The 17,930-nt window shown below is 33.9% G+C and overlaps 1 protein-coding gene and 1 long non-coding RNA gene across 2 annotated transcripts in view; one reads left to right on the top strand and one right to left on the bottom strand.

The window, feature by feature from the left end:
- Positions 1–8,245, top strand: part of LOC117162612 (uncharacterized) — a 57,473-nt gene extending 49,228 nt beyond the window's left edge. The window contains exon 7 of the mRNA XM_076623763.1: positions 7,180–8,245. The gene's annotated coding sequence lies outside the window, so the exon portion shown is untranslated. The remainder of the gene's footprint in view (positions 1–7,179) is intronic.
- A 140-nt stretch (positions 8,246–8,385) lies between these two features.
- On the bottom strand, positions 8,386–9,826 carry LOC143303502 (uncharacterized). The gene is made up of 3 exons (XR_013059891.1): positions 9,250–9,826; positions 8,942–9,037; positions 8,386–8,865 (listed from the first exon to the last, which is right to left on the bottom strand). It is a non-coding gene; the product is annotated as an uncharacterized LOC143303502 (long non-coding RNA).
- Between the last annotated feature and the right edge of the window lie 8,104 nt (positions 9,827–17,930).

The raw sequence follows: 17,930 nt of genomic DNA, 5'->3' as shown, positions 1-17,930 counted from the left end.
TGAGCATGATTAGATCCGGTCTGCCCGATGACCTTGCCAGTGATAATTGCGGTTCGTTAAGGTGGTTGCAGTCTTGGTTTGCTTCTGTTTCGATTTCCAGCGAACTCGTCAGCCGGCATGGCTTCCGAGATGCTCCCCCTGAAACAAGTCGAAGGGAAATAATTAATGGACTCTCTGTTCGATTGTACGTGGATGACAAGCTGACCGTAAAAAGAAATATACAAATACGATTAGAAAATATAATCCGAACCCCTTTCGGTTTGATCTGAAGGTTTCTTTTTCTAGACGGAACCAAAGATTCTTATCTGGTTTATGGTGAGCTAAGGAACTCTTTGAAAACAGCATTTATAACTTTCGAAAAAGAGACAGGTATATCTTGCGCGAACAATTGAATAATTAATTCGTTCTCTAAATATCCTTATTTGTTGTTCCTAAAATACATAATGATTGGAAGCTTCTTACGGGAAGCGCAATCAGCCGCTGATATCATTGAAGTCGAAACGCCATTAAAACCATATTACGATTCGCATGCGACATGCTCCATTCATGAAAACACAAAAGCAATAAACAAGTACAAATCAACGAAATAAATCCTCCAAGAACGAGATGTTACAGGAATTATACCATTGCGAGGATACAAAAGACTTGCTCATGAGCTACTTCCTTCAAGTAGTCGAGCGGTGTATTTTCCGGTCGTTAACTTCCATATAATGGGATATTAAAGAGTACGGACACAACGCTGATATTTTTCAACTGTTCATTATCAAATTACGCAGCGGGAATCGTTGCAACGACAAAACTGTAACGACTCGTACCTGCGTATCTCCCATTTAGCTGCGGTAAAAGCTGACTTATCTGCGTTTTTTTTTCACTTCCTCGTTACGGAAACCAGGCAAAGTGATTCACAATACAGTTTCTAACTGTACTTCTCGCGATTCCTTCTTAGAAACAAGCAATTGCTTCTTTTCAATTTCCTAAACCTATAATAAAACAGTCCATTCCTTGAATAGAAATTAACTTTAAAACTTTAGGCGCATACATTGTACGTATCGTGTGTATGTATTTTGATTTGAAAAGAAACGCGGCAAACGCCTTTGAAAAGACGTTAGGTTTTCAACACCTTAACTAACTTAATTCCAGCGAGTCGTAAATCTGCTGCATCTCCAACATCTGAATATCCATCTTTTACAATGACTTGTTCTCCAATTTATTAAAATTACATCTCTCCCGTTGCACCGACCTTCTTTAAAGGTTCCCGCGGCAGGTTGAACCCGCATCACGTATCTTCCCTCTTCCTTCCACCCCCTCTTCCCTTTCTCTTTCTATCGGACGGGAAGAGCGGGAACGCTTAAAACGCGCGAATCACGCGAGCGCCTCACGATTTGCGAAACATCACGTGAAAATCACCTATCCGATCTCCGTGCGCGCGGTGCACCGTGGGGGTAACGATTAAATCGACAGGATATACTTTATTGGCTATTCCGTTATTACAGGCTGTAGCTGACGGGGAAATAGTCATTATGGATCGATGAACTCCATTGTAACAACGCACCTTCGAATTGCATCGGAAACGCTTCTGTATTGCGTCCACCGTATAACCTATCATCGTCTGTTTAGGGTAAATCAATGGATCGGAAGTTACGTTTCTATGTTTCTCGCCTGTCAGTATAACACTGTGCAAGAGATACAGCAAGATCCTAAAATCATTCGAGTACAAGTAGCGTAAAATGGTCGTTTAAATTTCAATAAATTAACTATTCATACGTTAATTGTACGCGGTCAGGATTAAGGGGTACGGCGATGGAGAAGATTTTGTTAGCTAGATGTTGAGTAAATAATCGAAGATGATAATTTTATAAATGTTTCGTATTTATGATGATGGAAAAGATTTAATTTGAGTTACGTTACGTTTGAATAAGATAGACTTTTCCAAGAGTGGAGGATTTGTAGAGATAGTGGACGTAATAGTAGTATGATTTAATACTTGATGTGTCTTTTTTTTCTTTGACATATAGGTCACTGTGGGGAGTAATATTGATCTAGATATAACTATCTTTTCTGAGAAGTACGTATATGCTTATGGGAACTATGTTTGGTTAATCAATAGAGCCATTCTTTTGAGAAATTGAATCTAGAAGAATTTGACGATATTTTGCCTTGTTTCAATAGTACATCATTTTAAAGAAACGCCTGCGATTGTAGTATATAATTGCACATAGGTATATGCAAAATTGCATTTTCAAATAATTAAATCAAAAATATAGGAATGTATCAATGGGAAGAATATTTGTTAAAGATCTTTCCTTTTTAATCAAATTCGTCCAACAACCCCATTCTCGTCAAATATAAAATGAACGGTGCCTTTCTCAAAGAAACAAGAAGAAAATTGCTGTCGTTCTAAAGTTCTTCTCCATTGCTAAACTACCGTTCGTGTTTCTAGTTACACTCCAATTATTCGATTGTAAGAAGCAAGCAATCCCTCCATCCAAGCGCTAGATATAGTTTCTCGAGTAGTTCTCTTCAATACCGTTATATCGATGAACTCTTTTTGAATAAGGTTCACATTTATAAAGCAAACACAATAAAATACGACAGGACAATTGTAATCGATAAATAACATTTTATTAGGATATTATAAGAAGCTAAGGTATCGAGTTCTAATTGTGAATATCAAGCGCTCGTCGTTCGAGGAGATTACCAATATTTTCTTCCTTAACAATATTAATTACGAAGTTTCGATACCGTTTATGACATTAAGATCTCTTGATAAAGTTGTATCGTTAAAATCTTACTGTTCCTAGGGAAAATATATAGTTAATATATATAGTTAAATATATATAGTTAAAACCGGAATATATATAGTTAAAACTTCCAGAGGAGCATCTCGCAGACAAATTATTGATTGTTAGTGTCGATTGACTGTAATCGATATTTGGTGCGTGAAGTTGTATGTTTCGTGAACCTGCGTTGATGCAGGGATTCTGTTGCAAATCATAAACTAAAGAGCCACTGGTCAAGGTGAAAGAGGTTCAATAAATCCAGTGTTAGTGTAATTTGACACTTTATGTGCACCGGGTGTATACAAACAGAGTTTGATGTTCTGAACACCACGGTTGTAAGATTTTATTGAGACCCCAGTATTGTATCCGCACGGTGTGACCCTCTGTTGATGATTGCCCTCTCCACCAGCCGTTTAGTCTCATCTGTCTATCGTGCCTTACCGGCCAGGGGGTTTCCCTAACATCTGAGATATCAGATTTGCAGCTCGGAGAGGACAGATAATTCGGAATATCCCAAAGAAGGGCAAGGTACTGGCCGAGCCCCAAATCACTTACATAGAATTACTTACATAGAATTACTTACATAGAACAATCACTTACATAGAATTTTTTTTTCTTTTCTTTTCTTTTCTTTTTATTTTCTTGTTGAAATTATAATTAATTCTCACGTCGAGAATTTTCAGTTACTTTACTTAGTATTATGCAGTGTTAGCTGATTATTAATAATAAGTTAAGACTTATTATAGATAAATATAATTTACTCACATAGAATAAATTCATTTAATTAATTATGAGATTAATTCACTTACATAATTATGACATACAAGTAAATTTTATAACCACAAATTTTTAAATGTTATACTTTGAATCTGTTCTTACATTTAATTTTAATTTTAATTTAAAAAAAAACCTTACAGCCAGTACCTCTAAAATATTCGATAAAAATTCTGATGAAACATTAATTGAAACATCTAAACGCAACAGAGAATGGATATAATTATACAATTTTCCAATATTTCAACATTCATTCATGTACATCGATTTTTATTATCACATTTGTTTCATATCTGAAGAATATGTATTTGTTGGCATCAAAATATTCTCTGTTTCAATCCTTGGTCATTTTAGATCGAGACTTCAAAATCTTCTTGATTAAAATTCTTAAATTTTTTTAAATGAGAATCATTAATTAGAGGACAAAAAGTTGCTTCAATTATTTGAACATTCTGCTATTCATACAATAACATATTTCATTTTAAATTAAAACGAGAATAAATACTATTGTGTATAAATTTAATAGAACGACACACGTGATTTGTAGTCAACACTGTGACAGTTTGTGCAATTACCTTTTAATCGAGTGGAAACGAGAGCATTTTCAAATTTCTATTAACCAACAGTATTATCAATCAATTTTAACAATGATTGAAGGTTGCAAAATTAAATATAAAATGATTTATTAATAGCATACGTAGTGTTAAATTTGCAAACAAGCAGCGTATCTTTTAAGAATAATAAAGACACCAGAAAATAAAGATAATATTCTAATTACATTGCAAATTAATGAATAATTTAAGAAATGTATTTTTGTTATATTAATGTATCACAGATTCTAGGTAAAGTATTAATTTAATTTACTTATTACTTAGGAGATTGTATTTGAAATATAATTACAATTTGTAAGGTGTAATCAGCACACCTTTAAGCTAGTAGATATTTGGCAGCAGTTCTCAAGTCTTTGTGCAATATAGCACAATTGAGTTTAACCGAGTTTAATCCCTTTGACCAGCCAGCTTCCAATTTCATTTATGGCATAATCTCCTGACAATTTCATGCCCCTCAGAAGAAACACAATGTCCTATTATCGTTTTGTGATCGTTGAATATGATCACTCTAGCGTTTTAATCTCCTTTCTATGTATGATGCGGGTATACCGTTTTCTGTTGTTTTTAGATTCAAGTGACGAAAACTTATGAAATGATATTTTAAGTTTAAACTGATCAATTAATTTAATTAATTGATTTATTGTAGCAACAATGGTAAATTGTTTAAATAGAGAAAGAAATTTACAACGAAAAATGTATGAATGTAATATTTGAAATCTAAAATGATAAATTATTGTGCGAAAATAATAAAACTCGCAATGTCAGCACATGGTCTCATTAGAACGTGTTTAACGAGCGTAGCGTAGGCGTGAAAATGAAAACGTTGAGGCTCTCGTGGTGTAAAAAGGCTAAATTCCTCATAAAAATACAAGAAATGAGAGGGAACGTTCGCCCTTGAACACATAAAACCAAAAAAAAAAAGAAAAAAAATAGAAAAGGAAAAAAACCACAAATTTTAGTGAAGCTATTTTACTGAAACTTATTATATCATTTTAACAGCTATATATAAAACGTTGAATTATTTCCTTTCGCGCAGAGCAATTTTATTTCAAATTTCTAGCTTCAGAATGATAATTACGTATTTGTAATTATCAACAAGCTTTAAAAATATGGAATATTCAGCCAGATGAAATATAGGTAAAGTATTTAGAAGAAAAAAGATTGAAATGTTTTATGTAAAACGATTAAATTAAGTGGTTGAGTTTGAAAATTCGACTCGGTTTAATAATTCAATGGAAAAAATATTCACCCTATGAAAAAAAATTCATGTTCCTGTCGATATATCGGCGAGGTGCTCCTCTACTTTCGACTGCTCTGCAATTCAAATGCAATACTCGAATATACATGGCGAAAGAAATGGAAATTGAGTAATTTAAGGGAACCAATTACTCTCGCGTCGACGTAACTTCAAAATGTTGCACGTGTCGGTGTTTGCGAAATGAAGTTCGTCGTTATCCGATTAACACGCTTGCAGATGCGTTCTTTTTGTTGCAAAGTAAATGAACAAATTGTACGAGGCAACTGTCATTAGCATAATTTTAACGTATACATTTACAGTATGATATTAACCATTATTCAGGATTGTTAAAGTGAATTAATGCGTAACTGCGTCATCCACGATTGACCATGATTATGGTAGTGACTATTGCTATAAATGAAGCTTAATAGTTGTCGAAAAGAATCACTCGAAAATCGTGTTCATAAATCATTCTCTCGTCTCGTATCGTGTTCGTCGGGCGGAAAACAAGATTGTGTTTTAAAGAAATCGCGTGTTCCGATTACTATCAAACTTACTGTGTCACTCGCATAGCAGAAGAAAAAGATTAAGATAAGGTCACCAATGAGCAAAACGTTTAACGTATAAGTGTGGTACATTAAAATTGAGTCCACTGCAACCCTCATGACATTTAAAATCCTACGCGTATATTGAGTAAAGTTGTTATATTAAATATAATCATATTAAATACAAGCTCGTCCGCTGGATTCCCAAATTATTTGGTTAAATACTTTGAATACGAGAATACCGAGTGTTAACAATAGTAAATCCTCTATATGGTATGTTTACTTTGCTATCTTGAATAGGTAAATAACATTTCACTTTAACGCATTTAACCAATATTATACGCATATGCACATAATGTTACTGTTACATATAATGATATATACGTAGATATACACGTTAATTAAATCCTCTATATGGTATTTTTATATCAGTATCGTAAACATTGTAAACCGGAAATCTTTTATTACACACGTACATATACAGTCAATATTATTGTTACATATAGTGATACATACGTTGATCCACACATTAATTAAATCCTCTATATGCTATTTCTACTTTGCTATCTTGAATAGATAAATAACATGTCGCTTCCAGATGTCAAATAATATTTGCCAAATGCACATATAATGATATAATTACATATAATGATAATAACAATATAATAATTATATATAATATTGATAATAATGATATAATTACATATAATGATATATACGTTGATCCACACATTAATTAAATCCTCCATATGGTACTTTTGTATCGGTGTCATGAACATTTTTCCCCGAACGACCTTCTATGACGCGTGTACGTATATCGAGAATATTATTGTATTATATATAGTGATACATACGTTGATATACACATTAATTAAATCCTCTATATAGTATTTTTACTTTGCTATCTTGAATAGATAAATAACCTCGAATATAGACATACAGGTACACTTACGTTGATATACACCTTTGTACAAGGTGTCAAAAAATTTTTTATCACGGCGTTTTTTTAAGACGATTTTATAGCTTCGAAATTGATCTTGACACGATTTTCAATGTCAAATTATTTTTCTATTGCATCATGTGATACTCATTAGGAGGAACAAAACTTCTGTTTTCTTAGAAAAAATGTTTGAAATTTCATTAATTCCTAGATTGATTTTATTTATACTTTAAGGTCAGATATGACATCAAATAATGTCAATACTAATATCTAGTTATTTGTCAATTTATAGCATCTGAAAAACAAGATATCTTCGAGACAGCGTGGGTTTTCTTTCCAACTTTCTTAACTTTCAACAATAAAATTTTCGTCAAACGATACAATCTATCCAACAAAGTTCTTGCACACAGCCAATCTCGTAAGAACATAGATCTTCTTCAAGTATTATTCTTCACAATGCTTCGTGTGGAATTTCTACTTGACGAGTTATTATTAAACGATTAAAAGCTTATTATTATACGATAATATAATATCGTAGAATAGCTTTGATTGGAGATCGGCTGAAATTAGAAAACACCGTGTACGCCGTCTTTTTGTGGTTTGTTTACATCCAAGAGCGCCTAGTAACAGTGACGCGAGAAAAGATAAGTAGCGTCAAAACAGAAGTACGGTTTCATATTTCAAGGAGTGGCAATCGAGAGGCCAGAGTATGTGAGCCGAAGTGTGTGTGTGTGTGTGTGTGTGTGCAGGACCGAGCAGGAATGCATTGGCGAGGTTCAGAGATGATCGAGACGTCGAAGCATAGAGTCGTTAGAATTGAGTTGCGAGTGTTGTCGAGTGTTAGAGTTGCTAGTGAGAGAGAGAGAGAGAGTTACCAAATAGTTGTCAAGTTATTTGATGTAAATACGAGCGTTGCATTTAGTTTTCCTGTTAATCAAACATCGTTTCTCTGTCTAACTAATATCTGTATTTTCAATTCATTATTAATAAATTATAATTAATCGGACAAAATTACACCTTTAATATATTCCGATATTACAATAACTTACTTTTTTCTACGTCAATGGACACGAAAGACGTTGAGTGAGGAATTAGAACAAGTGTGGATCGTTGGAAACCACTATGCTGCGGTCTACCATTCGTTTTACCCTATATATACCACGGAACAAAGGATAATTTTCACCGGCTTCATCAAGAGCACATTTTCTAAGCTTTATTATTTATTATTACACCCATTATATTATATTATTACGATATTATCTAATTAATTGTTGTTTATTTATTTTGATGCTTATATTAACTGTTATTTGAAACATACTTTCAACAACATAATAAATACAGAGTAAAGGTTAATGAAATTTTAAACAGCTTTTTCCAAAAGAACATGTTATATCCGTGTAAGGACTATAACACTTCTGTTTCCTCGTCATGAGAACTTTATGACGCAATAAAAACTGTTGTCCTTGAAAATTATACTCCAGATCAATTTTGTAATCCATTTTTTCTAACAGATCACCATCTCCCACGGCTATAACAAGTAAGTTTTTAACACTCTATACACATAGAAAACACGTATTGATTACGATTCTGCTAATTAAAACACGGAACGTCAATATATTTATTCACTATGCCGACACAGATAATATTTACCAGTGACGAATATAATATATATTTGAAAGGATGGAAATTTTATTTAACCGACTATATGACCATACTCGGTTAAGTATCAACAGCGACTATCTATCAAAAAGATTAAAAATTTTAGCCACGTGATTTGGTCCCTTAAAGCGGGGATTTTAGAAGTAATATTTTTATAATAAAAGAATTCATGAAAAAGTTGTATTATCATAGAACTAATGATAAAATGATCTGATTCTTCATTATACAATGTTCTAAAATTTGTTGTATATATAGGATGTACAAACCGTGATATCAAGGTATCAGTTCTTCCTTCCCAAGGGACAGTTTCATTAAAATTCTGATAGAATTAAAAATTAATTATTAATATTCTAACAATCATATATGTTAAATACATTATAGTCAACGATATATACCTGAGCGAATGTAGGGGTGATTCCTTGATAATTATAAATGTCATCAGCCCACATCATTGTGCCACTTCTTTGTACTCCAGCCTCTAGATTAACAGCCTAAACAAACATACAAAATTTTATAGAAGCTGTACAAAATATAGTATATATGCGCAATATTGAAGCGTTCAAGGGGATATAAAGGTAATGTACATCACATACACGTGTATTCTCATGCAACAAAATACAATTAGATTTAATAGTATAAGCTCTTTTATTCATCATAATAGATTGGAAATTTAAGTGTCTTACGAGGGTGAGTAAAAAGTTACCCGCTCTGTCGGTGTAGAATTTATTTTAAGCAATTGTCAAAAACGACATACATCATTTTTTGACATAATCACTCAATTTCTGTATACACTTTGTCCATTTGCCAAAGGACCTTCGTATTTTCTCATTAAAAAATGTTTTGGGCTAAGCTGCGAACCACGAATGCATCGTCGTCTTCATCTTTTCATCAGCTTTTTCGGCATCCATCTCGCACAAACTTTTTAAAACCCAAATCTGTCGTGCACTATTGCATAAGCAGAGCCGTGGCTGATTTGCAAATGATTTGCCACATTATCCAGTGTCACTCGTCTATTCCATAGAGCATAAGTTCATTAGCACGTTCAATGTTGTCATCGTGGATGTGGACGGGCGTCCAGCTGTTTTTTCATAACACTTGTGCGATCTTCTTTGAACTTTTGTGCCCATTCAAACACACTTCGTGACAAAACACTTTCTCCATAATGTGCATTAAATCTTTGATAAATATAGGCATCAAACATAGCCTCCGACCACAAGAAACGAATCACAGCATCCTGCACTGTTTTCCTGCAAATCACCATTGCAAAGCGCAATTACTCGCGCAACGGTCACAAACGAATTGACGTAACACAATGAAACCTACACAGCAGCACTGAACAGATATTGACGTCATACGAAGAGTGCAGATGGATCAATATGGTCGACAGAAGTTTTAACTATCTGGAGTGCGGATAAATTTTTACTGAGAGTCGTATAGGAATTTGTAATCTGTAAGTATACCTTTCGCTGAATGGAAATTTCTCTTACATATAGTCAAAAATGCAGAAACAGTGTATTGAATTGGTAAGTGATAAAAAATAAGTGAAGTATCGAGGTTGCATGTGATTGCATGAGTACACAGGACATTTTTAGCGAATAAAAAATAATTTTGAAAGACACGAGACTTATCTTGTATTTTATGCACTCTCTGTGTCCGAATTTCCAGAAGCTCTCTATCTTATGAAGTGTTTTAGATTAGCCGGAAAATTTTGTATGTACATATAAGAAGTATACGATCTAAGTGGAATATTCCATTATTTTCTTGATACAACAGAAACGAAATTTACAGAACTTCTCAGAAAGTTGGTTTATTATTACCAAATTAATAGAATTAATATACGTTTATCATCTTTACATACCTAAGTCGTGGAGGTTTATCGTGCGTAAAAAATTAGTGTCGTTTCAAAGTTACATTTCGTACATTTTAAGCCTATAATTTGTAACGTACAAAACAATGTAAGTTTGAGCTGTTTCTTATCTCCACAATAAGAAAATCCAACTTTACGTTTTTTACACAATGATATTTATGGAACAGTAATATCATATTATTGCATCGCTTGGAGAATGAAGTCAAGGTACGATGTGACCCTAGTGTAAACGCTGGGATACCCAGCTGTGCCGCACTTATAAGCATAAGACACAATACCTATTAAATACGAGGTTCATTCATGTTGTATCAGCAGTGGTCCGCCGCGGTCAGCCTGAAAGGATCGTTAAATTTTTAATCAAAGATACTGAAATATATCGATCGAATTGTATTGAAATTATACTTATATACAGTAATAATCTTCTACTGATTTGTGTATTGAAATACTCCAATTTATAATGTACATGTTATATGTATTTTGAGCAAAACTAAGATTAGAAGGAAATTAGATTAAATACCACAATGAGGTGTGAGAAGTGGGCAAGATTATTAAATTGTGTTTATCTATTATTTCTAATGTTTAAGACGTCGATTTGATGTTAATTCGAATTAACGTGTCTTCAGATACCGTATAGTTTGTAGTAACTCTGTAACTTAATTACCGTACAAGAATCCTCTCGACCCTGAGCATGTTCGGCGCATATTATACCATCAGTGATATCAGGTGCATTAGGAAATTTGGAATAAGCTATTTTGCATTCGGCGTTCTTAATCACTGGCATTTGTACTTCCATTAATGCATTACGTCGTGGTCGTCCTACGAAGAAAATAAGAAAGATATTTAAGACTGGAACTGTTTAATTTTATTATAAAATTGATATCACTTACTATATCTTAATGCTCCCCATCCAGCAACAAGGGGGTTATAGCCGACGAAGTTGCTCTTTCGTAGGGGCTCTTTCGTACAAATGGGATATACGTACCCTGAAAAATAAAAGAATAAATGAAAATGCAGGAAACGAATGACCAAAAGTACGAGAAAGAATTGTACACGTTTTATGACACAATATATGTGTACAGTAAGAAATTTCAGGATATGATACTTCAGTAATACTCAATAGCATATATATATATATATATATTATGATTGTGTATGTTTTCTATTCCATCCATATGTGCACAATGTGCTGCGGTCAAAACATGCCTAGCCGATATCAGGGAACCTCCGCACTTCCATAGTGGTTTGTCTGGGTTTCGGGGATTACGAAAACCTAATGCAGCGATCCATGGCCAAGCGCCTAAAATGCAATAGTCATAGTTGTGAATATACATAATTTTTTCTCACATAATGAGTAACAACGATTATTACCTATTCGATATTCGATCATACAGCAGACGATAAGTACATACGTACAAATACTCTCAAATAGAGATTTGATAAAGACAGAAATTAAATTTTTATTCCAGTGGAATACAAATTATTAAATAATTCTATATAATTTCTATTTGAAGTATACTGAACTATAAAGTTCAAACGTGTAATTTCTGCCCTAACAGTTTTTGATCTCTATCCATATTATTACTCCTATATCAATTTTTTATTTCAAGCAAAAAGATACTCTTCCTAACGTGAAGTAAAAGAAAGAAATAATTCAAGTTAATAAGTAAAGTTACTACCGATAAAATCATAGCATTATTATTTAGTCTAATTGAAATGTACATTGATGTGCTGTTTAATGCCTTTAAAGTTCATTCTTTGCAGTAAATGGCTTATTATTAATCGGAAAGAAAGACATAAAACGTACCAAGTTCAGCTGGTTTACCATCGACCACCCTGGTATGAGAGACGTTGCTAAAACCACAGTATGGTGGTCGCAAAGCCTTATACTTATACACAGTTTTTATTAAAATTTCTCTCTTCTCTTTGTTTGGATCGTTCGGACAGCAAACGATAGTAACATTGCCCTGGTATCTGCACACTGATCGTCTATAAAAATCGGTGGCTGTACGGTACTGTATCTGCCATATTTCTTGCAGAGGTTTACATTTTCTGTAGTCAAGGCACCTGCCTTCTTGATTGTCCGGTGTGGTACATTCTGGATCAAACAATTTTAAAACATTTATACAGTTCAAAGATGCGTAAGAAAGCGACACCGATTACTCAACTTTCGAAGTAAAAAGCCGATCAAGTCCACCGGATTGCCCTACAGACACGTATTAATCCGTAAGAGTTAGTCATCATGTTGATAATAATTATCTAAAGAAACTTTTCACGTGAAAATATAAAATTTTAATTGATTAGATATTGTGTTAGACATACTTAAGAAAGAAAATGAAAATGAATGAAATGAAAGAAAAGGACTACCTTCAACCTCATTTTTTAAATAAACACTTTGTCAGTTTTGCGGTAAATAAATTCTTAGGAATTCAGGACAGTTTTTAGTGAATCATTTTGTTTCGACCGTTCGCGGAGAGACGCGATCGCGAGATAGCACGTCAACGAGAGTTGTAAGTTCCCGTTACGATTAAATAATCGACGCCACGAACTGATCGATCCCCTTATTTCGATTATGATAATAAGGGCAGTTCAATGAAATTCCACAGAATTAACACAAATAAATTAATGTTTATTTCAACAACTTATTAACTAGAAAGATATAAATGGAACAAAAAAAATGTAACTGCGTTTTGGTTGATAAGTAATGCGCGACATACCACATGTGTTGACGGTTCGACTTCTCGAAAAGTTCTGAACGCCTTTCGATTTTTTTCGTTTTTTCTGGAAGGCGACCCCCACTACGTTCGGATCACGCCACATTCTTTTACTGCGAGGTAAAAGACGGGCCACGAGTCGACGTTTCTGGAAGTCGCCCTGCTTAATGAACCATGCGCTTGCCACTACAATGTTCGTTTGCCGGGCAGACGCGACGATCCGTCTGCGACATTATAGTGCCGCGATCGATAGTTAAGAATATGACCTATGGTAAGCCGCATGGCGTAACATTCTCCCCCCGTTGAGGGGGTACCGATCAAACTAGCGAGGTGTGGTTGAAGTTCCCATCTTATTTCGTCTCGGTGGCTAATTGTTCGGGTTTCTCGAGATCGGGTTGAATTGGCAGTGGGACAAGCCTTTTGACGCCCCGATCCAAAATGCTCTTTGCCGTCTGAACTGTAGCTGTCCGGATGACACCATCGGCGCCTGGATGAACCTTGATAACTCGGCCCAGAGGCCAATGCATGGAGGGAACGTTGTCCTCTCTGAGGATGACGATTGTGCCCTTTTGGATGCTGTGTCCACCCTTGCTCCATTTATTGCGGTTGGTTAGCTCGTTCAAATACTCCTTATGCCAGCGGTTCCAAAAACGTTGTTTAAGCTGTTGGATATGCTGCCATTTGGAGAGTCGGTTCGATGGAATGTCCCTGAAATCTCGATCACGTAAGCACATTAATGAATCGCCAATGAGGAAATGTCCGGGAGTGAGGGCTAGGAGATCATTTGGATCGGTGGAGATAGGAATTAGCGGGCGGGAATTGAGGACTGCTTCTATTTCTATGATAAGAGTATTACGGTGTTAAGCTCGTATGTTTCTGTTTCTCCACTCGCGCTGCGCCATAATATCCTTTGATATTTCCGATCCTCTGGTCGTACGAGGAATTGCCGATACATTTTCTCGATGTCGCCAGTGAGTACGTACTGATGAGCGCGGAATCTAATTAATATACAAAATAAATTGTGAATTGATTCGAGAATATAGGATATCCCCATTTTCATGATTATCGTGATTTTTGTATAAATATATTTTTTAAGATACTAATAATTAGGTACTTATAAATTAGTATTATCAATTATTTTGCATTTATAATTCCGCCTCTAGTATAAGTGTTAATTGAAAACTAACTTTATGTTTCAAAAAGTACTAGCAAAGTCTTTGAGTAACAAGCCACTGAAGCTAACACAAATAGCATTGTCGTAATTAAATATTTCTAAATATTCATTTTTCATTTTGAACCTGTAGAAACAATTTATTATATATACTATTAGCTAAGTAATTGCATATTTAATTAAGTCGAAATATAAAACTTAGTTATTTTAATAATTTAAAAAATAAAAAACTGACAAACATTTCAATTTAATTTATGGTTGGAACAAAAGACAGTTATTTTTCATTAATTGAAATATTGCAATGCAGAGTACTTTCCAAAATACGCCGAGAGTATTCCTGATGGAGAAACGAGCGTTGCTTCATCGAACGCAGCTAAAGAAAACAACATCTATGTAGTTGGTGGTACGATGCCTGAAATAGAGGGCGATAAATTGTACAATACCTGTACTATTTGGGGTCCCGATGGAACTTTGATAGCAAGACACCGAAAGGTAAGTAATATATTCCTTTATGGCTTTGAATTTGAAAATATCGGGGTGAAGAAAGTGACTCTATCTAGGAATAATTTAGGAATATACATATGTACATACGTATACTATAACCAATTCTATAATTTACGGTTTATAAAATACGTTATGATACGGGAAACGCCCATTTTTGTTGTAATGTGTTTGTCGTTGTATAAATTTTTCACATACTTAAAATATTATTATACTTATTTTTTCTCCTTTTTAAACATTATTAAATGATAAGATTCTTTAATAAAAGAAAGTGATAAAAACGCTGTCAGTTATTAAAGAAAAAATAATTAAAGTTTAGGAATTGGTAACTTTGATATTAAATTACAAAAGTTGCAGCAATAGAATTAGCGACTACATTTTTATGTTATTAGGTACATCTATTCGTGTTAAGAAAATTCGAGGATTTGGGAATACAAATAATTGACTATATTTCCCACACAACAGTTATACATCTATATTACTCTCTGAAGAACGTCTTGGACGCACGCTGGTCGCCAACCGACTATCCTAGATTCTTCTAACATCTGGCAACAGTCTTTTGTCTCCACTAAGACCTTGACGCCCTCTAACCCTTACACACACACTCTCATGTACAGTGTAAATGTATCACTTCCCTAACACGCCTCCTTACATTTATACTGTACACTTAATTTTATTTACATACTTGTCGAATTAACAAAATATTTAACATTTATCGCTTTATTTACATTTCTCTTATTTTACATTCATCCATGACCTAAACCTTTCAAATTTCTCTCTACACAGTGCCTTCGTAAAAATATCCGCAGTGTTTTCTTCTGTACTTACTTTTATTATGTTTATCTTATTTTCCTTTACGTACTCGTGAACGTAGTGGTAATGAACTTCAATGTGTTTAGAATTTTTTGTAAAAGTTCCGTATTTTGCTATACTCATTACTCCAGAGTTATCCTCATAGATTCTTACAGGGTTATCGTCTACATTTACATCGAAGATTTTCATTAGTTCTCTGATAGTCATTACTTCGCTCACCGCTTCCGATAGAGCTACATACTCTGCATACGTCGAGGCTTTTGTCACACACCTTTGTCTTTTAGACTTCCATCCAATTACATTTCCATACAATCTAATTACATACCCAGAAGTCGATTTCCTATTTATATGATCTCCTGCCCAATCAGCGTCCACATAACAATCTATCGTTTCGCACTTTTCATTTCTTTTATAATGTAGCCCTAAATCTCTAGTCCGGTACAAATATTTCAATATTCGCAAGGCATATTTAAAATGTGTCTCGTTACAACAATCTTGAAATCTACTCAGATAATTCACACTATAACTTATATCGGGTCTGGTATTTACACTAATATACAGCAATGCGCCAATTAAATTCTTGTATCCAATGTCCTCTCTATTTATCTCAGCTTTTTCAATTTTTAAGTTGGTCTCCATAGGTGTACAGTACAATTTGCTATTATGTAATTTATATTTGTTTGCTAATGATTCTATGTATTTCTTTTGGCTTAATCTCATTTCATTTTTTAAATAATCATACTCTATATTTATTCCAAGATATTCTTTTACTTTACCTAAATCTTTCATTTCAAATTTATCAGTTAATAATTTTTTTACACTTTGTATCTTCCCTTTGTTTTTACTACAAATCAACAAATTGTCTACGTATATTAACAAATAAACAACATTTTCTCCCTTTCCATAAGTATATAGGCACAGCTCTATATTGTTCTTCTTAAAACCTAATCTCGTCACATACTTATCAAAACCCATTATACTTACTTAACCCATACTTTTAACCCATAAAGCGCTTTCGATAATTTACAAACTCTATTCGTTCCGTCCGCATATCCCTTTGGTTGATTTACATATACCTCCGAGGTTACTTCACCATTTAAAAAGGCAGCTTCTACATCCATTTGCTCAATTATTAATCCATTTTGACAACAATATAATAGCAATATTTTAAAGGTCTGATTACTCGCCACTGGAGAATATATGTCATCGGCTACGTTTCTTTGTTGAAATCCCCTTACCACTAATCTAGCCTTATACCTGTCCTCTGATTTTTTCGTGTAAACCCATTTTACATCTAATACTACTTTGCCTTTTACCCTTTCTACCAATTTCCAAGTTTTATTCTTATAGAGACATTCTATTTCCTTATCCATAGCCTGTTTCCAAACTTCATTATTTTCGCAACAAATCGCCTCCTCAAATGTACGAGGGATATCTACTTTACAATAATTTGCATGCATCTCGCAAATATTTTCCTTTTCTGGATACCTTACTGGAGTTTTCTTAATACGTGTAGATCTCCTAGGAGTGTTTGAGCTTTCAATACTACTATTATTTTCATCTTTCCTACCTTCTAACTCTTCCTTATCCATACCAACCAATGAATAGTTATCTTCGCTATCATTTCTATCTGCCTCTGATGAATTTTCCTCAAAACCGATACATTTAGTGTCTGCCTCTATGACCTCCACATGTCTAGCTATTGTTATTTTCCCACCTAATAAGACTCTGTATCCTACTTCACTATATCCTAATAGAATTCCCATATCTGCCTTCTTGTCCCATTTGGAAACTCTTTTTTGTTCTGGCCTTCTTACAAACACTTTACTTCCATATAGATGTAGATTTTTAACACTTGGTTTTCTCCCGAAGAATATTTCAAAAGGTGTCTTTCTCTCTATAGTATTCGCTAATATTCCATTTTTCAAGTATACCGCTGTACAAACTATTTCCGTCCAGTACCTTTTATGTACTTTCGCTTCCGCTAACAAGCAACGCGCCATGTCCATCACTGTTCTATTATACCTTTCCGCTGTCCCGTTTAATTCATGTACGTATGTTGGGCAATTATTTATTCTTATACCTTTATCCCTAGCAAATTTATAAATTCGATTATTTAAATATTCTTTACCATTATCGCATCTTAATATTTTTAACCTCTTGCCCGTTAAATTTTCGGCTTCATTTACGAACTGTACGAAAGAATCAAAGACCTCATCTTTTGATTTTATACAATAGATCCTAGCTATTTTACTATAATCATCGATAAATGAAATGAAATATTTTTCTCCATTGAATCCGGTAGTCTTAAAGGGGCCACA

The sequence above is a fragment of the Bombus vancouverensis genome, chromosome 13, assembly GCF_051014615.1.
Source record: "Bombus vancouverensis nearcticus chromosome 13, iyBomVanc1_principal, whole genome shotgun sequence".
Lineage (NCBI taxonomy): Eukaryota > Metazoa > Arthropoda > Insecta > Hymenoptera > Apidae > Bombus > Bombus vancouverensis.
Note: the sequence above shows the minus strand (reverse complement) of the source record. Positions and strands in the feature narration are given on the sequence as shown.